The 21167-nt window shown below is 41.2% G+C and overlaps 1 protein-coding gene and 1 pseudogene across 3 annotated transcripts in view; both read left to right on the top strand.

The window, feature by feature from the left end:
- Positions 1-21167, top strand: part of 4930522L14Rik (RIKEN cDNA 4930522L14 gene) — a 61055-nt gene that overhangs the window by 22022 nt on the left and 17866 nt on the right. The gene's annotated exons all lie outside the window — the stretch shown is intronic.
- On the top strand, positions 16602-17339 carry Gm8508 (annotated as a pseudogene).

Raw genomic sequence — 21167 nt, 5'->3', positions numbered from 1 at the left:
CTCAGATGGTCTTTTATTGTTCAGGATTGTTTTAGCTATCTTGGGTTTTTTCAAAATTTTCTATAAGAAATTAAGGATTTCTCTTTCAAGGTCTGTAAAATATTGTGTTGGTATTTTGATGGGGATTGCACTGAATCTATAGTTTGCTTTTGGAGAGATGTCCATTTTCACTATGTTAATTCTACCAATCCATGAGCATGGGAGATCTTTCCATTTTTTGCTATCTTTTTCAAGTTTTTTCTTCAGGGACTTGAAGTTTTTGTCTTTCACTTGCTTGGTTAGAGCTACACCAAGATATTTTATATAATTTGTGGCTGTTGTGAAGGGTGTTGCTTCCCTAATTTCTTTCTCTGCTCCTTTATCATTTCTATAAAGAAAGGATACTGATTTCTTTGAGTTAATTTTGTAGCCAGCCACTTTGCTAAAGGTGTTTATCTACTGTAGGGGTTCCCTGGTAGAATTTGGGGGTCACTTATGCATATAATCATGTTATCCATGAATAGTGATACCTTGACTTCTTCCTTTCCAATTTCTATCCACTTGATGGCCTTTTGTCTTATCACTCTACTTAGAACTTCAAGTAATATATTGAATAGATAGGGAGAGAATGGGCAGCCTTGTCCTGTCCTTGATTTTAGTGGGATTGCTTCAAGTTTCTTTCCATTTAATTTGATGTTGGCTATTGGCTTTCTGTATATTGTTTTTATTATGTTTAGGTGTGTGCCTTGCATCCCACATCCCTCCAAGTCTTTTAACATGAAGGGGTGTTGGATTTTGTCAAATGATTTTTCAGCATCTAATGAAGTGATCATGTGGGGTTTTTTTTTCCTTTTCAGGTTGTTTATAGGGTGGATTATGTTGATGGGTTTTCATATATTGAACCATCCCTGCATCCCTGGGATGAAGCCTACTTGAGCATGGTGAATGATGTGTTCAATGTGTTCCTAGATTTCTCTCGTGAGAATTTTATCGAGTATTTTTGCGTTAATGTTCATAAGCAAAATTGATCTGAAATGCTCTTCCTCTCTTGAGTCCCTGTGAGGTTTAGATATTAGAGTCACTGTGGTTTTAAAGAATTCATTTGGCAAAGTTTCTTCTTTTTTTTAATTACTTTTTTATTAGGTATTTTCCTCATTTACATTTCCAATGCTATTCCAAAAGTCCCCCATACCCACTTCCCCACTCCCCTACCCCCCCCCCTCCCCCATTTTGGCCCTGGAGTTCCCCTGTATTGGGGCATATAAAGTTTGCAAGTTCAATGGGCCTCTCTTTCCAGTGATGGCCGACTAGGCCATCTTTTGCTATATATGCAGCTAGAGACAAGAGCTCTGGGGTACTGGTTAGTTCATATTGTTGTTACACCTATAGGGTTGGAGTTCCCTTTAGCTCCTTAGGTACTTTCTCTAGCTCCTCCATTGGGGACCCTGTGATCCATCCAATAGCTGACTGTGAGCAGCCACTTCTGTGTTTGCTAGGCCCCGGCACAATCTCACAAGGGACAGCTGTATCTGGGTCCTTTCAGCAAAATCTTGCTAGTGTATGCAATGGTGTCAGCGTTAGGATGCTGACTATGGGATGGATCCCTGGATATGGCAATCACTAGATGGTCCATCCTTTCGTCACAGCTCCAAATTTTGTCTCTGTAACTCCTTCCTTGTGAGTTTTGTTCCCCTTTCTAAGAAGGGGCAAAGTTTCCACACTTTGGTTTTCGTTCTTCTTGAGTTTCATGCGTTTAGCAAATTGTATCTTATATCTTGGGCATCCTAAGTTTCTGGGCTAATACCCACTTATCAGTGAGTACATATTGTGTGAGTTCCTCTGTGATTGGGTTACCTCACATAGGATGATGCCCTCCAGGTCCATCCATTTGCCTAGGAATTTCATAAATTCATTCTTTTTAATAGCTGAGTAGTACTCCATTGTGTACCACATTTTCTGTATCCATTCCTCTGTTGAGAGGCATCTGGGTTCTTTCCAGCTCTGGCTATTATAAATAAGGCTGCTATGAACATAGTGGAGCATGTGTCCTTCTTACCGGTTGGAACATCTTTTGGATATATGCCCAGGAGAGGTATTGCAGGATTCTCCGGTAGTACTATGTCCAATTTTCTGAGGAACCGCCAGACTGATTTCCAGAGTGGTTGTACAAGCTTGCAATCCCACCAACAATGGAGGAGTGTTCCTCTTTCTCCACATCCTCGCCAGCCTCTGCTGTCACCTGAATTTTTGATCTTAGCCATTCTGACTGGTGTGAGGTGGAATCTCAGGGTTGTTTTGATTTGCATTTCCCTGATGATTAAGGATGTTGAACATTTTTTCAGGTGCTTCTCTGCCATTCGGTATTCCTCAGGTGAGAATTCCTTGTTCAACTCTGAGCCCCATTTTTTAATGGGGTTATTTGATTTTCTGGAGTCCACCTTCTTGAGTTCTTTATATATATTGGATATTAGTCCCCTATCCGATTTGGGATAGGTAAAGATCCTTTCCCAATCTGTTGGTGGTCTTTTTGTCTTATTGATGGTGTCTTTTGCCTTGCAGAAACTTTGCAACTTCATGAGATCCCATTTATCGATTCTCGATCTTACAGCACAAGCCATTGCTGTTCTATTCAGGAATTTTTCCCCTGTACCCATATCTTCGAGGCTTTTCCCTACTTTCTCCTCCATAAGCTTCATTGTCTCTGGTTTTATGTGGAGTTCCTTAATCCACTTAGATTTGACCTTAGTACAAGGAGATAGGAATGGATCAATTCGCATTCTTCTACATGATAACCGCCAGTTGTGCCAGCACCATTTGTTGAAAATGCTGTCTTTTTTCCACTGGATGGTTTTAGCTCCCTTGTCAAAGATCAAGTGAGCATAGGTGTGTGGGTTCATCTCTGGGTCTTCAATTCTGTTCCATTGGTCTATTTGTTTGTCACTATACCAGTACCATGCAGTTTTTGTCACAATTGCTCTGTTGTACAGCTTTAGGTCAGGCATGGTGATTCCACCAGAGATTCTTTTATCCTTGAGAAGAGTTTTTGCTATCCTAGGTTTTTTGTTATTCCAGATTAATCTTCCAATTGCCCTTTCTAATTCGTTGAAGAATTGAGTTGGAATTTTGATGGGGATTGCATTGAATCTGTAGATTGCTTTTGGCAAGATAGCCATTTTTACTATATTGATCCTGCCAATCCATGAGCATGGGAGATCTTTCCATCTTCTGAGATCTTTAATTTCTTTCTTCAGAGACTTGAAGTTATCATATAAATCTTTTACTTCCTTAGTTAGAGTCACACCAAGATACTTTATATTATTTGTGACTATTGAGAAGGGTGTTGTTTCCCTAATTTCTTTCTCAGCCTGTTTATCCTTTGTGTAGAGAAAGGCCATTGACTTGTTTGAGTTAATTTTATATCCAGCTACTTCATTGAAGCTGTTTATCAGGCTTAGGAGTTCTCTGGTGGAATTTTTAGGGTCACTTATATATACTATCATATCATCTGCAAAAAGTGATATTTTGACTTCTTCCTTTCCAATTTGTATCCCCTTGATCTCCTTTTGTTGTCTAATTGCTCTGGCTAGGACTTCAAGTACAATGTTGAATAGGTAGGGCGAGAGTGGACAGCCTTGTCTAGTCCCTGATTTTAGTGGGATTGCTTCCAGCTTCTCACCATTTACTTTGATGTTGGCTATTGGTTTGCTGTAGATTGCTTTTATCATGTTTAGGTATGGGCCTTGAATTCCTGATCTTTAAAAGACTTTTATCATGAATGGATGTTGGATTTTGTCAAATGCTTTCTCAGCATCTAATGAGATGATCATGTGGTTTTTGTCTTTGATCTTGTTTATATACTGGATTACGTTGATGGATTTCCGTATATTGAACCATCTCTGCATCCCTGAGATGAAACCTACTTGGTCATGATGGATGATTGTTTTGGGGTGTTCTTTGATTTGGTTAGCGAGAACTTTATTGAGGATTTTTGCATCGATATTCATAAGGGATATTGGTCTGAAGTTCTCTATCTTTGTTGGTTTTTTTTTGTGGTTTAGGTATCAGAGTAATTGTGGCTTAATAGAATGAATTGTATAGAGTACATTCTGCTTCTATTTTGTGGAATAATTTGTGAAGAACTTCAATTAGATCTTCTTTGAAGGTGTGATAGAACTCTGCACTAAACCCATCTGGTCCTGGGCTTTCTTTGGTTGGGAGACTATTAATGACTACTTTTAATTCTTTAGGGGATATAGGACTGTTTAGATCATTTACCTGATCCTGATTTAACTTTGGTAACTGGTATCTGTCTAGAAACTTTTCATTTCATCCAGGTTCTCCAGTTTTGTTGAGTATAGCCTTTTGTAGAAGGATCTGATGGTGTTTTGGATTTCTTCAGGATCTGTTGTTATGTTTCCATTTTCATTTCTGATTTTGTTAATTAGGATGCTGTCCCTGTGCCCTCTAGTGAGTCTGGCTAAGGGTTTATCTATCTTGTTGATTTTCTCAAAGGACCAGCTCGTCATTTGGTTGATTCTTTGAATAGTTCTTCTTGTTTCCACTTGGCTGATTTCGCCCCTGATTTTGGTTATTTCCTGCCTTCTACTCTTCAGATCCTGGACAGATGTTATAAAGACACTAAGAGAACACAAATGCCAGTCCATGCTACTATACCCAGCCAAACTCTCAATTACCATAGATGGAGAAACCAAAGTATTCCACAACAAAACCAAATTCACACATTATCTTTCCACGAATCCAGCCCTTCAAAGGATAATAACAGAAAAAAACCAATGCAAGGACAGAAACCATGCCGTAGAAAAAGCAAGAAGGTAATCCCTCAACAAACCTAAAAGAAGACAGCCACAAGAACAGAATGCCAACTTAACAACAAAAGTTAACAGGAAGCAACAATTACTTTTCCTTAATATCTCTTAATATCAATGGACTGAAGTCCCCAATAAAAAGACATAGACTAGCAAACTGGCTACACAAACAAGACCCAACATTTTGCTGCTTACAGGAAACTCATCTCAGAGAAAAATAGACACTACCTCAGAATGAAAGGGTGGAAAACAATATTCCAAGCAAATGGTATGAAGAAACAAGCTGGAGTAGCCATTCTAATATCTAATAAAATCGACTTCCAACCCAAAGTCATCAAAAAAAAAAAAAAAAAAAAAAAAAAAAAAAGAGGAGGAGCACTTCGTACTCATCAAAGGTAAAATCCTCCAAGAGGAACTCTCAATTCTGAATATTTATGCTCTAAATACAAGGGCAGCCACATTCATTAAAGAAACTTTAGTAAAGCTCAAAGCACACATTGCACCTCACACAATAATAGTGGGAGACTTCAACACACCGCTTTAACCAATGGACAGATCATGGAAACAGAAACTTAACAGGGACACAGTGAAACTAACAGAAGTTATGAAACAAATGGATCTGACAGATATCTACAGAACATTTTATCCTAAAACAAAAGGATATACCTTCTTCTCAGCACCTCATGGTACCTTCTCCAAAATTGACCACATAATTGGTCACAAAACAAGCCTCAACATATACAGAAATATTGAAATTGTCCCATGCATCCTATCAGATCACCATGGACTAAGGCTGATCTTCAATAACAAAATAAATAATACAAAGCCAACATTCACATGGAAACTGAAAAACACTCTTCTCAATGATACCTTGGTCAAGGAAGGAATAAAGAAAGAAACTAAGGACTTTTTGGCAAAGCTTCTTCTATTTCTATTTTGTGGAATAGTTTGAGGAGTATTGGTATTAGCTCAATTTTGTTTGGGAGGGTTTAATGACTGCTTCTATTTCCTTAGGGGTGATGGGACTTTTTTCTTTTTTCTTTTCTTAGGTTTTTTTTTTTTTAATTTACAGTTCAAATTTTATCCCCTCTCCTCATTTCGCCTCTGAACCCCTTATCACAGCCACCCTTTTCTTACTCACCATCCCACCCACTCCTGCTTCCCTGCCCTGGCATTCCCCTACACTGGGGCATAGAGCCTTCACAAGACCAAGGGCCTCTCCTCTCATTGATGTCCCACAAGCCATGGTTCGTGGTTTAGTCCCTGGGAGCTCTGGGAGTACTGGTTGGTTCATATTGTTGTTCCTCCTATGGGGCTGCAAACCCCTTCAGCTCCCTGGGTACTTTCCATATCTCCTTCATTGGGAACCTGTGCTCTCTCCAGTGGATGGCTATGAGCACCCACTTATGTATTTGTCAGGCACTGGCAGAGCCTCTCAGGAAACAGCTATATCAGGCTCCTGTAAGCAAGCACTTACTGGCATCCACAATATTGTCTGGGTTTGGTAACTGTATATGGGATGGATCCCCAGGTGAGTCAGTCACTGGCTGGCCATTCCTTCAGTTTCTCCTCCAAACATTGTCTCTGTATCTCCTCCCATGGGTATTTTAATCCCCCTTCTAAGAAGGACCGAAGTATCCACATTGTGGTCTTCTTTCTTCTTGAGCTTCATTTGGTCTGTGAATTGTATCTTGAAATAGCAAGAAAATAATCTTCTTTTAACAAACCAAAAAGAAGATAGCCACATAAACATAATTCCACCTCTAACAACAAAAATAACAAGAAACAACAATCACCTTATTTTCCTTAATATCTTTTAATATAAATAGACTCAATTTCCCAGTAAAAAGACATTGACTAATAGACTGGTTACATAAACAGGACCCAACATTTTGCTGCATACAGGAAACCCACCTCAGTTTCAAAGACAGATGCTACCCCAGAGTAAAAGGCTGGAAAAATTTTTTGTAAGCAAATGGTCCCAAGAAACAAGCTGGGGTTATGGGACTTTTTATATTGTTCACCTGATCTTGCCTGATCTTGATACTTAATTTTGTTCTGTGGTATCTGTCTAGAAAGTCATCCATTTCATGTATATTTTCCAGTTTTGTGGAGTACTGGCTTTTGAAGTATGACCTAATGGTTTTTAATTTCTTCAATTTCTGTTGTGATGCTTCCTTTTCATTTCTGACTTCATTGATTTGGATGCTGTCTCTGTGCCTTTTATTTAGTTTAGCTAAGGGTTTGTCCATCTTGTTGATTGTTCTCAAGGAACCAGCTCTTGATTTTGCAGATTCTTTGTATTGATTTTTTTGTTTCTAATTGACTTTCAGCCTGAGTTTGATTCTTTCCTGCTGTCTACTCCTCTTTGGTTTGTTTGCTTCTTTTTGTTCAGGTGTGCTGTTAAGTTGCTAGTATGAGATCTCTCCAATTTCCTCATGAAGGGTCTTTGTGGTATGAATTTTTCCTTTCATCACTGCTTTCAGTATGTCAAATAAGTTTTGGTATGTTGTGCCTTCATTTTCATTGAATTCTAGAAAGTCTTTAATTTCTTTCTTTATTTCTTTCCTGATCAAGTAACCATTGAGTACTGAGTTATTCATTTTCTATGACTATGTGGGCTTTCTGTTGTTTCTCTTATTGTGGAAATCTAGCCTTAATTGATGGTGATCTGATCGAGTGCATGTGGTTCTTTCAATCTTCTTGTATATGTTGAGTTTTGATTATATGGTCAGTTTTAGAGAGGGTTCTGTGAGGTGCTGAGAAGAAGGCACATTTATTGGTTTTTGGATTAAGGATTCTGTAGATAGCTGTTAAATCCATGTGGTTTATAACAGTTCTTTCTCTGTTAAGTTTCTGTTTTGATGGCCTGTCCACTGGTGAGAGTGGGATGTCGATGTCCTCCCCTATTATTGTGTTGGTTTAATGTATGATTTGAGTTTTAGTAATGTTTCTCTTATGAATGTGGGTTCCCTTGCATTTTGTGGCATAGATATTCAGAATGGAGATATCATCATGGTGGATTTTTACTTTCATGAGTATGAAGTGTCCTTCCCGTTTCTTTTGATAACTTTTGGTTGAAAGTCTATTTTGTTAGATATTAGAATAGGTACTCCGGCTTGTTTTTTGGGTTTGTTTGTGCAGAAAACCTTTTTCCAGCCGTTTATACTGAGGTAGTGTCTAACTTTGTTGCTGAGGTATATTTGTTGCATGTAGCAGAATGATAGATCCTGTTTAGGTATCCAGTCTGTTAGCCTGTGGTTTTTTTTTTTTAATTGAGGAATTGAGTACATTAATGCTGAGAAATTAATAACAAATGTTTGTTAGTTCCCATTATTTTGATATTAGAGGTGGTATGTGTGTTTGTCTGTCATTCTCTTCTTTTAGTTTTGCTGTGAAATGATTAATTTCTTGTGTTTGGTTTTGCTGGTTGTATAAGCCTGGGCTGGCATGTGTAGTCTCTCAGGGTCTGGAAGACATCTGTGTAGGATCTCCTGGCTTTTAGAGTCTTTTTTGAGAAGTCAGGTGTAATTCTGTTAGGTCTGCCTTTAGCTTTTTTTCCCTTGCAGGTTTTGTTGTTGTTGGTGGTTTTTTTTTTTTGTTGTTGTTGTTGTTTTTTTGTTTGTTTGTTTGTTTTGAGACAGGGTTTCTCTGTGTAGCCCTGGCTGAACTGGAACTCACTTTATAGACCAGGCTGGCCTCGAACTCAGAAGTTCGCCTGTCTCTGCCTCCCAAGTGCTGGGATTAAAGGCGTGTGCCACTGCACCCGCCTGTTTTTTTCCCCCTTGCAACTTTTAATATTCTTTTTTTAAAAAGATTTATTTATTATAATATCTACACTGTGGCTGTCTTCAGATGCACCAGAAGAGGGCATCAGAACTCATTACAGATGGTTGTGAGACACCATGTGGTTGCTGGGATTTGAACTCAGGACCTTCGGAAGATCATTCAGTGCCCTTCACTGCTGAGCCATCTCTCCAGCCCAGCTCTTAATATTCTTTCTTTGCTCTGTACATTAAGTGTTTTGATTATTATGCGGAGGAAGGACTTTCTTTCCTAGTCTAATCTCTTTGGTGTTCTCTAAGCTTCTTTTTAGGTTAAGCATCTCTTTAGGTTGGGGAAGTTTTCTTCTATGATTTTGTTGAAGATGTTTTCTGGCCTTCTGTCCTGGGCATCCTCACCCTCTTCTATTCTTATTATTCTTAGGTTTGATCTTTTCATAGTGTCCCAAATTTCCTAAGTGTTTTGAGTTAGGAATGTTTTACATTTGACATTTTATTTAACCAATGCATCCATTTCTTCTATGGTATCTTGTATGCACGAGAGTCCCTCTTCCATCTCTTATATTCTATTGGTGATGCTTGCATCTGTCATTCCTGGACTCTTCCCTAGGTTTTCTATCTCCATGGTTGCTTCTGTTTGCATTTTCTTTATTGCTTCTATTTTAATTTTTAGGACTTGAACCATTTTATTCATATCCTTCTCCTGTTTGATTGTATTTTCTTGCCGTTCTTTAATGGATTTGTTTCCTTTTTAAATTCTTCTACCTGTTTAATTATATTTTCCTGTATTACTTTAAGGGAATCATTTATTTTCTTTCAAGGCCTCTATTATCTTCATGAGATGGGGTTTAAGGTCATAGTCTTGCTCTTAAGGTGTTAGGATATCCGGGGCTTGCTGTAGTAGGAGAGCTGGGTTCTGATAGTGCCATAATACATTGGCTTGTATTGATTATGTTCTTGTGCTTGCTTTAGCCATCTGGTTTTCAGTGGTGTTGGCTGGCCTGGTTATCTGAGTTGGAGCAGGCCTTCTGGGATGTAGGTAGAGCCATGTGTCCAGGGTCTGAGTAGGCCTTCTGGGAGGCAGGCAGAGCCATAGGGTGGGGTTAAGTGCAGTGCACCAATCATCACTGCAGGTGTAGGTGCAGACCAGAAGGAGGATGGAGCTCCCATAGGGCAGGGCAGAGCCCATGACTAGTGGGCTTGTTAGGGTTCCAGCAGATGGGGGTGAGAGTATGTGCCATGTGTGTGTCTCAGGTCAGAGTAGACCTCTTAGGAGGCAGGTGGTATTGTGGGGTGGGGTGCAGTACACCAATCCATGACTGCTGAGTCAGGTTTTAATGTATGTACTGACTGTCCTGGAATTCATTGAGCAGACAATTCTCGAATCCATGTTGCTGAGGGACACCTGCTGCTGCCTCATGAGTGCTGAGATCAAAGGCATCAGCCTGAGGAAAAGAAGGTTAAGCGACAGGCCCAAAGTGGGATCCAGCTCAAGGGGAGGTCCCAAGGCCTGACACTATTACTGAGACTATGGAATGCTCATGAAAAGGGACCTATCATAACTGTCCTCTGAAAGACCCAACAAGCAGCTGAAAGAGTCAGATGCAGATATTTGCACCCAACCAATGGTCAGAAGCAGCTGACCCCTGTTGTTGAATTAGGGAAGGCTGAAAGAAGATGAGGAGAAGGGCAATCCTGTAGGAGAACCAGCATTTTTAATTAATCTGGACCCCTGAGATCTTTCAAACACTGAACCACCAGACAACACACACCAGCTGATATGAGGTCCCGAACACACATACAGTAGAGGACTTCCAGGTGTGTGTTCATTCAGAGATGCTGCACCTAACCCTCAAGAGACCTAAGGCCCCAGGGAGTTTATAGGTCAGGTGGGGTGGGGGATGTGGGTATTCATGTGGAGATGGGGTGGGGTGTGGAGGAGGTGTGGGATGTGGAGCAGTCAGAGGGTGGATGAGGGGGCAGGGAATGGAATATAGAGTGTAAAAAATGAATTAAAAATAAAATAAAATTTCAAAAATGCGAGCCATGTAATAAATTCTTTTACTATCACAGATATCTTCAAAGACACAAAACAACCCAAAATTTAGGGGAAACCATGAATGTAAACAAAGTGATGAAACATTAAGATGTGATTCCTCTTCACCATTAAACCTAATTGTAAAATTAATTCATACAGAGAAAAAGATTCATCAGTGTAATGAATGTGGCAAAGCTTTCACATGTGCCAATTATCTTTGCAGGCAGGAAAAATCATACTGGAGAGAAAAATCTCTGAATATACTCTATGTTGTTAAGCCTTTGCATATCACAGTCATCCTCAGAGGAATGAAAGAATTCATACTGGAGAGAAGCCTTATAAATGTAGTCAATGTGGTGAAGCCTTTGCATGTTACAGTCATCACCAATTACATAAAAGGACACATACTGGGCTGGAGAGATGGCTCAGCGTCTAAGAGCACTGACTGCTCTTCCAGAGGTCCTGAATTCCAGTCCCAGCAACCACATCGTGGCTCACAGCTATCTGTAGTGGGGTCTGGTGTACTCTTCTGGTGTGTCTGAAGAGATCAATGTTGGTGTACTTATATGCATAAAATAAATAAATCTTTACAAAAAAAAACCCAACCACATACTGGAGAGAAACCCTATGAATGTAATCAAAGTGGTAAAGCCTTTGCACATCAAAGTCATCTTCAAAGGCAGAAAGAATGCATACATACGCCACGAACTTGTTTAATATGGTGAAGTCTGCACATTTTATAGTCTTCTTCATCATGAAAGTATTCATACTGGAGAGATTCTATGCATATAAGCAACGGGATAAAGCCTTTGTGTTATGTGTCCACTTAAGTCCAGTACAACTCCAACACCAGGTCAATGAAGATGACAAGAATTTATTATAAACAAGCCACTACTGATCAATCAGGACTGTAGAATATAGTCAGGAGCTGAACTGCAACCCATGTAACAAAGCTTTTAATCTTGAAAACCACAAACGTGTTCCAAGTTACCGATACATTTCCCACCCATCAGCACTTAGGGATAGGGGCTTTCTTTATGTGATTGGCGGCTATTAATGGATACAGAATATAGGTGTTACAGTCTAACCAATCATATCCATTTGTTTGTTTGTGTGTGTGTGGTTAAGAATAGTGATTATATTTTGTGAAAGAAAAGATGAGTAACAGAAGCTATTCAGCTATTGGGAAGTCTCCAGCTCCCCTATAGCTTAGGAACTTGAACGTAGTTTCATTCTATGATTAAATGGAGTCCAATAATAAAAAAGGGAGTACTTAGAACATGTTTATTTTGCTTGTTCCTAAAATTTGTATATCACAGTTCTCTACATATACATAAAAGAACACATACTGGAAAGAAACGCTGTGAAATATAAGCAGTGTGATAAAGCCTTTTCTGGCAGTGGCCCTGTAGGGAAGAGCATATGAACGCTTCACTGATAGGACTCTCCTGTGGCAAGGCCCATGAAAATCCCTTCCCACTTGGCAAAGACCTGGGGTGAATTTGGTGGCTTCTATGCTTATTATCTAGATCACATGTGCTACAAGCTCTCCTTGCTTTTGCTATGCTTATGTTAATACTCATAGCAATGTTTACTTTCACCTTGTTGATCATGGGAAAGGCTGCAATCATGTAGGCTGAAAGCTCTATGAATGATTCTGTGAGTTTTCTCAATACTCTTTCAAGGAGCAAAAATCTCTTTGCCTCTCTTTGCCTATGTCGATCCTCCAGATGTGACCATTATTCCTGAGTATTTTGGGACACGTAATCATATCCCTAGAGAAACAGCTACAGTCACACTGAGTAAACCTATGGGTCCTGCTTGCATAACTGTTCTGAGGAAGCTATGTCTGATAAACAGAGACTTAAAATAGGGAAGCTGTGTCTGATCAATACAGACTTAAAATGGTTCTTGGAGAGATGGTATCAAATTGGTAGGTGCTTATCAGGAAAGGTTGCTTGGTACAACGAACACATCTGTATGTGCAATTAATCAAGTATTCTGACAGAGGGGTGCTAGTTGATGAATGAACTTATACCCACAAAAGTTTAATTTGTGTCACCTTGCAAAACTGAATAACCTGCTACCAGCTGGGTATGTGCTCATGTTCACAGGGTATTTCTGGCTAGACATGTATTTTTGGCTTGCCGAAATTGAGCTTTATAGTGCAAAATAAGGTTAAGGAGTAATTGACCTAGCCGGAGATGGGAAGGAGGAAGGAAAACTATTGGGGGCTTGTACAGTGATGGGGCTTTTATAATACTGATATGAATCAACATCAGTGACAGGTCCCTAAGTACAAAGTCCTAGAGGATGAAAAAGACAGGAAAAGTAGAAGGTAGAAAGTATAGAAGCTGGGGTGGGGAGGCCTTGCAGAAGTTGTCTTATACCAAGTAAGCTTCCTAACAATAGAACCTTGTATACTACTTACAGTGGAAAACAGAAAGAAATGGGAAACTTCTATGAAGTCATCAGAAACTCTCACACAATGGGACAAACTCAGGAGGCAATACTCAGGGCATCTGTACTGGCTAGTTTTGTGTCAACTTGACACAGCTGGAGTTATCACAGAGAAAGGAGCTTCAGTTGAGGAAATGCCTCCATGAGATCCAACTGTAAGGCATTTTCTCAATTAGTGATCAAGGGGGAAAGGCCCCATGTGGGTGGGACCATCTCTGGGCTGGTAGTCTTGGGTTCCATAAGAGAGTAGGCTGAGCAAGCAAGTAATGAACACCCCTCCATGGCCTCTGCAACAGCTCCTGCTTTCTGACCTGCTTGAGTTCCAGTCCTGACTTCCTTTGGTGATGAACAGCAATATGGAAGTGTAAGCCAAATAAACCCTTTCTTCCCCATCTTGCTTCTTGGTCATGATGTTTGTGCAGGAATATAAACCCTTATTAAAACAAATTGGTACCAGCAGAGTGGGGTATTCCTGGGATAACCTGGCCATGTTTTGGGGAGGACTGTGGAAAGACTTTGGAATTTTGGGCTTGAAGATTCATTCGGTGTTAACAGCTCTGTCAGATATTGTGTAGGAACTGGGAAGATAATGTTGAAAACAGTGCAGAAGATGGAGGCCAGGCTTGTGAAATTTCAGAGGGAAAATAAAAGACTTTTCAGGGCCATTGCAATTTTGATTGTGAAGAACCTGTGGTTATGGTTAGCTGGGGCTGAAGAATCAGCTGTGATTAACCAGATAGCAGAACTACTAAAGCAAAAACTTTGCATTACTGGGACTATTGATGCTGGTTAGCTGGAGCTAAGAAATTAGGGGTGATTAAGAAGAGACCAGCATCATTGAGGTGACATCATCTGGGAAGTGTTTTCTGAAAGCACAGAGGCTGTCTTCCAGAGATAGCCAAGGTTGGACCTTGTGCTGGGGCTGGATTTGGTAATGTGTAAGAGTCTCCCAGGTGGTACTGGTTTTGAAGGCATAAAGGGGTCATCCAGAGCAGCTGAGGCTTGGCACCCTGAGAGGCCATGGAAGGCCATTGGTGAAGGTGCAGCCTCAGTTGCAATTGACGGCCCAGGACTGAAAGGATCATGCAGTGTTTTGGAGATGCCAGTGCCATGAGATGACCACCAAGAGCAGCAGCAGTGGAGTACAGGCATCTGGAGCCTAGAGGACGACATGTGTGCTACAAAAGGCATGGCTGGAGAAGTGACCCAAGCCCTTGGAGGAGCCCAGAAGATCATGAATTGGATCCCAGACATTGGACGGTTGGAGATGGATTTTTGCTTTTGATTGTGACTGTGCCCTGATATTTTCCCTCTTGAAGGAAGAAAATATTTTAGTGGAGCCCACAGTTAAGAGACTTTTAATTGTAAAAAGACTTTGGATTTTAAAAGAGATGGATATTTTAAAGAGATTGAAAATTGAAGAATATGTTAAGAGTGTGGGATGTTTAAAGTTATTTAGACCCTGGGGATGAATAAGAATGTAAGGGTTGAGGCTTACTAGTGATGTGTTTGTGTGTCAAGTTGACAAGGGGTCAATTGTACTGGCTAGTTTTGTGTCAACTTGACACAGCTGGAGTTATCACAGAGAAAGGGGCTTCAGTTGAGGAAATGCCTCCATGAGATCCAGCTGTAAGGCAATTTCTCAATTAGTGATCAAGGGGGAAAGGCCCCTTGTGGGTGGGATCATCTCTGGGCTGGTAGTCTTGGTTCTATAAGACAGCAGGCTGAGCAAGCCAGGGGAAGCAAGCCAGTAAAGAACATCCCTCCATGGCCTCTGCATCAGCTCCTGCTTCCTGATCTGCTTGAGTTCCAGTCCTGACTTCCTTGGTGATGAACAGCAGTATGGAAGTGTAAGCTGAATAAACCCTTTCTTCCCCAACTTGCTTCTTGGTCATGATGATTGTGCAGGAATAGAAACCCTGACTAAGACAGCATCTTAAAAACATTACTGACTAAGTCTACAATGGATTTAGGACTGAAAACCACAGCCCCATGTTGTGGGAAGAACTGTATTCTCAAAATCCGAAGCCACCCCTCTCCAATGTCCCTGACCCCAGACCATTACCAGCTCTCATAAGCATATTCCTGGCTTTAAAGAAGGAGCTCCATTTGTTTCTCAGTACATCAGGGTCTGCCAGGAGCCTACTAGCCTGGGGTGGGGTAGTAGTGGAGTTACAGAATAGGAGTCTGGTAATGGCTTTAAAGACTGAGGGTTTTGGGGCTTTCCAGCTGTCTAACTGTACTGAAATGCTACTGATGATGTCTAAAAAGTCCTAAAATCTTTCTTGCTCTTTCTGAGGGTAAAAGACTGCTGGCTGAGGTAGCCTAACAGGGGAGGATTAAGCAATGTGGACTTTGCTCTATGTCAGCAGGAACTGCTGGGCTCTAACTTTCAGCCTGCTATTCCAAAATCTCAAAGAAAAAGGGAGGGACACTTAGAAAAGCTATTATAACATTCATTACTAAGTTGTAAAAAGTTTCCTATGGGGCTGGTGAGATGGCTCAGTGGGTTAGAGCACCCGACTGCTCTTCCGAAGGTCCAGAGTTCAAATCCCAGCAACCACATGGTGGCTCACAACCATCCGTAACAAGATCTGACCCCCTCTTCTGAAGTGTCTGAAGACAGCTACAATGTACTTACATATAATAAATAAATAAATAAATCTTTTAAAAAAAAAGTTTCCTATGAAAGTTATCTAAGAGGAAAATCAAAAAGATCCTAAGTGGGGAAAGTGAAAAATTCTCTAATTGGGGATAGGCAAAAAATTCTAGTCTAAGTGCGGAAAGGCAAAAAATTCTCCTTTTTCTTTTCTCATCTCTCTGTCCTCAGTATTTATCCATCTTTCAGAATACATGATCACATGTTACAAAGTTCATCAAAAGTTCACACAGAAAATCAAATCATAAACTGAAATAGAAGTTTACAACAGAGAATGTTTCCCTGCATATCCATTAGGAGTGATTATCTGGCTAAACATCCATCACCTGTCTCAGCTCCACAGGTTCACTGAAGGTTTAAAACCATGACTAAGTTATAAGTGAAGTTCTGTATAGATAAACCCAGTCAATACTTTATCTTCTGTCCTAGCACCTATAATAAATCATTAGTTCTCTTTTTATGACCTTTTGTTAATTATATTACAACCTCTTGGAATGTACTCTGAGTAGGAGAATGTCTGGTTACCATCTAAGAGCAATAAACTGGTGACACTTGAGAGACATAATTTTAGGACTTCTTATGGGATCATCATTAAGACTTAAGTCATCTAGTTGTCTGTATAACATCACTACAAGAGAGTACATCTGGCCCAACCAGGATGTGGGAGGGCGCGTGTCCTGGGCTTGGGTATCTTGGAGGCCCTCTGTGACAGCCATGAGTGAAGGGGATCAGCGAGGGGGGATGCCTGGGGCGTCTTTGGGCGGTGGGTGGCTCCTAAGGGCTGGAGGGCCGGGCCTGAGAGCCGGCTCTAGGCAGGCCATCTGACCCCGTGTCTTGCCCGAACTCGCAGAGGTGCGGGTTCTGTCCTCACCATGAGGCCGCAGCAGGCGCCTGTGTCCAGGAAGGTGTTCATTAAGACTACAGCAGTGGCACACGCTGCCAGTTCCAGACCAAGTTCCCCGCGGAGCTGGAGAACAGGATTGACAGACAGCAGTTTGAAGAAACAGTTCGAACTCTAAATAACCTTTATGCAGAAGCAGAGAAACTTGGGGGCCAGTCATATCTTGAAGGCTGTTTGGCTTGTTTAACAGCATACACTATCTTCTTATGCATGGAAACTCATTATGAGAAGGTCTTGAAGAAAGTCTCCAAATACATTCAAGAACAGAATGCGAAGATATATGCTCCCCAAGGCCTCCTCCTAACAGACCCCATTGAGAGAGGACTTCGAGTTATTGAAATCACCATCTATGAAGACAGAGGTGTGAGCAGTGGAAGATAAAACACAGAGTTACAGGTCCTGCCTCCAGCTGGAACCTTCGTCTATCCACTGGCCGATGGCAGAGTGTCCCTACCTCCTCTCCAGAGCGTTATTCTCTTGTCTCTGCTGCCAGAGCCACGGTGCCACACCTGGAGTGACCGCTCGTCACTCAGCATCCACTTTGTCTCCCAATTGTGTAGGACTCTGTGATCTTTTGATTTGTTTCCAAGAAAATAAAGGAAGCAATTCTCTTTATAAATTCAAAGCCATTTAAAACACAGGCAGTTGGCCAGCCCAAGATAGAGTCGTTTTCTTACCCGATACCAGTGTCACTGGTTCTCCTTGTCCCTTGGGTCAGTTTCCTAGGTGGTTTTATGATCCCACAAGTCATGTCTTAGCTCAGTCCCTCCCCCAGATTAGTAACAGGCTTTGAGGGTGTGTGTGTCTGTGGTCCGGTTGATCCGCCGCCCGAGTCCCCAAGCTACTAGCCTTGACTTGATCTTCAGATTGATTTCTGCTGTTCAACTTCAGATGCTCCTTGAGAGAATAATATATGTTACTTGTTTTAGTGTTGCAGTTATTATTAAGGCAGTATTTAATGCAATTCCGGTTGTTTCTTTGAAAGCATTTCTGTTAATGTGCGTTACCTCTTGATGTTGGGGAGATGTTGTGCGTGTTGCTTGTTCATTCCACAGATAAGTAAACAGCTCCGCCTGCCCCAGCTCTGCCCGGGTGTGGAGGAAGCAAGTGTCCTAAGCACCTAACTCTAGTTTTGTTACAAGTATAACTTAGGAGAAAAAATTGGTAGAAATAATGCAGTATGTTGCTAATTTGTAACCTACTTATAAACTCTGATTTATAACCTCACATACAGTATTCAGGGCACAGAAATCTTTTGATTGACTCAGTAAGTTTTGGCTTCCGTGTAACTTGCAAGTTAAAGTTAATTTTTCCAGCTCTTCTTTATCTCTATACTCTCTTAGTATTGGAATTTCTTATGTTCTTTCTTTTAGGAATTTGAGAGCACTGTGTTTGGGAGAAGTTAGGAAACATAAGGAATGAATGAAGCTGTTGAACTTGGAGATACTGTAGGTGCTAATACTGGATCTAATCTTTCAGATTTAATTTGTTTTCTGGGCCTTGTAGTTACTCAGTAAACCCCTTAGATCTGTGTAATAATTTAATTGTATAACCCTCATTTGTTCCTTTAAAGCCTATTCTAGTCTGTCTGCCTTTAAAACTTGTTGAAATAATGTCGCCAAGATATAAACACATTAGTAAAACTTTTCTTAAATAAAAAAAAGAGAGAGAGAGTCCATCTTCGTGGATCTGCAAAGATCTGCTCCTGAGGGGTGTGCTACTACTTAGTAATTGTTGTATACCTTTAATAATAAATGGAAAAGCATATTAATAGCAGGCATCTTTCCTAAAATGAGTCCCTCACAGCCTTGATTAATAAGGATGCACATGTCCCAGATTATATAATAATCCCCAGCAGCCAGCATCAGCCTGCTAGTTATTAGCTTGTCCCATTATGGCTCCTGACAAGGGCCTTAGGGAAAGCTCCCAAGGCCTGGGCCCCAGATTGTTACTGGTTCTGCCAAGCTTGTTCCTGGGTTTGAGAAAAAGCTATCATTCATCATATATGAGGGCCTCAGAGAAAAGTATGCTTGATTAGGCCAGCCCTCAACACAACAGTTTTGTCTTTTTTTCATAGACTTTCAAGACCAGTGTGATCTTGCCCATGTGGCAGAACTATGCATTTCTCAAGAAAATTAGACCTTTATGGCTCACCAAGCCTTACTGTTGCTTGTGATCCTGTAATGTCCCATTGAGCAGCTTGTTAGAGGCCTGCTCTTTAATATGAGGATTGGCCTGGTAGCTGGTTGTAAATAAGGGGTATATCCTTTATCATGATTTAGAGCCAAATTTAGGAACAGTCCTGGTGAACAAACATCTGTATCCTAGTATCTTAATCTCTAACAGGCTTGGTTAGCATACTACTTACCTGTGGGATGTTCTAGAGGCAGTTCTCCCTCATCTAAATTCTACCTTACCATCTCCTAAGAATTGGTAAATCCTTTCCATCACTGATTATACTCTTCCACATCAGAGTTTAAGATTGGATTGCTACCCAATACATGAGATGCCTTTTACAACCTCCACAAATTAACTCCAAATGGATCTTACACCTAAATGTCAAATGCTAAGCACAGAACTTTTAAAAGACACTAGAGAAACTAGGCCTCTCTAGGTTGGTATCCTGTCAAGGATGTTTCTACACACGAGCCGCTGATGGAAATGCTTTGTACAGACTCAGCCCCCAATAAGTGAAGTTATTCAGAGGCCACCTCTGGTTCCTGAGAATTGTTAGAACCACAAAAGACCTCCCAGGCAGCCACAACTCACCAGTTTCCCACCCAGCCCCAGGGAGGACCCAACACACCAGCTCCCCATGCCTACCCAGCTGCTCTTCCCGACTGTGGACAGTGAGTGTGTGCTAACCACTCCCCAATTTCAGAGCTTGCCTGAACTCACTTCCCATCACCCAACATCAGCATTCAGGGCATCTCTCACAGTACCATTCAAGCCTACTCAGCCACAGGACTGAACCTGCAACATGGCATCCAGGAGAACACCACACCTAGTCTGCCTGGCAGGTCTGCCTGGAGGCCCTGACTAGCCAGTGAGTCTTGAACACCTCCCTTAGAGTTAGAGTGTGCTGAAGGGACACAGCATAGTGTTTCCTGACCAAGTCAGACCTTTTCTTTCTCTACAGAGATTTGCTTTTCAGTAGCACTTGTGACTGCCCTCCAACTGTCCACCCATCTGTCTTCTCACCCAGCCACAGGGAGGACTCAACACTCCAGCTTCCACTGCTCAGTTAGTTGCCTGCTTCTCCCCTTTGTGTGCAGTGGCCTTGTGTTACCAGGTGGAGACTTCAGAGGTTGCCTGAGCTCCCCTCCCTGCACTTAATAGACACTTCTTCCTCTGGGAATCAAGGTAGATGGCTTGCATAGCCCAGTACTCAAGTTGTAGTGGCGTTATTAATCTGTCTCACAGGAGAAGGGTGCCCAGAATATTATCAATTACAGAGGGGTTTTAGGAAACAAGAGTTTTGTTTTGTGCCTTCATGCTGGGTTCAGGCAAACTACAGCTACTTTTCCCCTGGTAGGTCTGAGACAAGCTGGGAGAAAAGCAGGAAACAAATGACAAACACTGTGGAGCACTATTGTTAGCTGGCACATCTTTCTCAGTGGGAAGGATGAAAAACAAAAACCTGTGCACACACACAGCTATTTTAGTAAAGATTCGCTTGATGAACAGAACTGATAGAATGAATCTCTGTATGCATGTTGAAAGTGAATTTATCTTAATATCTCACAGTCTAACAGCAGCTGTCTACCAATGGAAAGTTGAAGAATCCAGTGTGGTTCAGTAAATGTGGTTGGATGTCTCAGTCTTCAGTATATACTGGAGTTTCAATGAAGTTGGATTTTTAATGCCAGGAAAAGAAAGAATGAAAGAAAGAAAGAAAGAGAGAGAGAGAGAGAGAGAGAGAGAGAAGAAAGAAAGCAAGCAGGCAGTGGTGGCACGCCTTTAATCCCAGCACTTGGGAGGCAGAGGCATGTGGATTTCTGAGTTCGAGGCCAGCCTGGTCTACAGAGTGAGTTCCAGGACAGCCAAGGCTACACAGAGAAACCCTGTCTCAAACACAAAAAAAAAAAAAAAAAAAAAAGAAGAAGAAGAAGAAGAAGAAGCAGGAGAAAAGGAAGGAAGGAAGTTGTTAGCCAGATGTAAGGTAAGTAGACAAAGAGAACCAGCTCCCATCTTCAGTGTCCTTTCTCTATGTAGGCTGCCACCAGAAGCTGTGGCCTAGAGTAAAGGGGGGTCTTATCACCTCAAAAAAAAAATCCAAATTAAAGAAGTGTTTTCACAGTTCAAAAAGCTATAATAAAAAAAACCCTCCTCAGTACCCAAAATCTTTCAGTTTTAGTTAATTCCACATGTAGTCAGTTTGACTATAGGAAAAGCCTAAATGCAGGACAAGATGAAAGAACTGAGAAAGATGCCGCCCCCCTCCCCGGTCAGCAAGGTGAGAATAGGAGTCAATTCCAAGGCAGAGATTTCCTTCAAGAAAGGAAGCACTGGGATTTTATTG

Source organism: Mus musculus, chromosome 5 (genome assembly GCF_000001635.26).
Source record: "Mus musculus strain C57BL/6J chromosome 5, GRCm38.p6 C57BL/6J".
NCBI lineage: Eukaryota > Metazoa > Chordata > Mammalia > Rodentia > Muridae > Mus > Mus musculus.
Note: the sequence above shows the minus strand (reverse complement) of the source record. Positions and strands in the feature narration are given on the sequence as shown.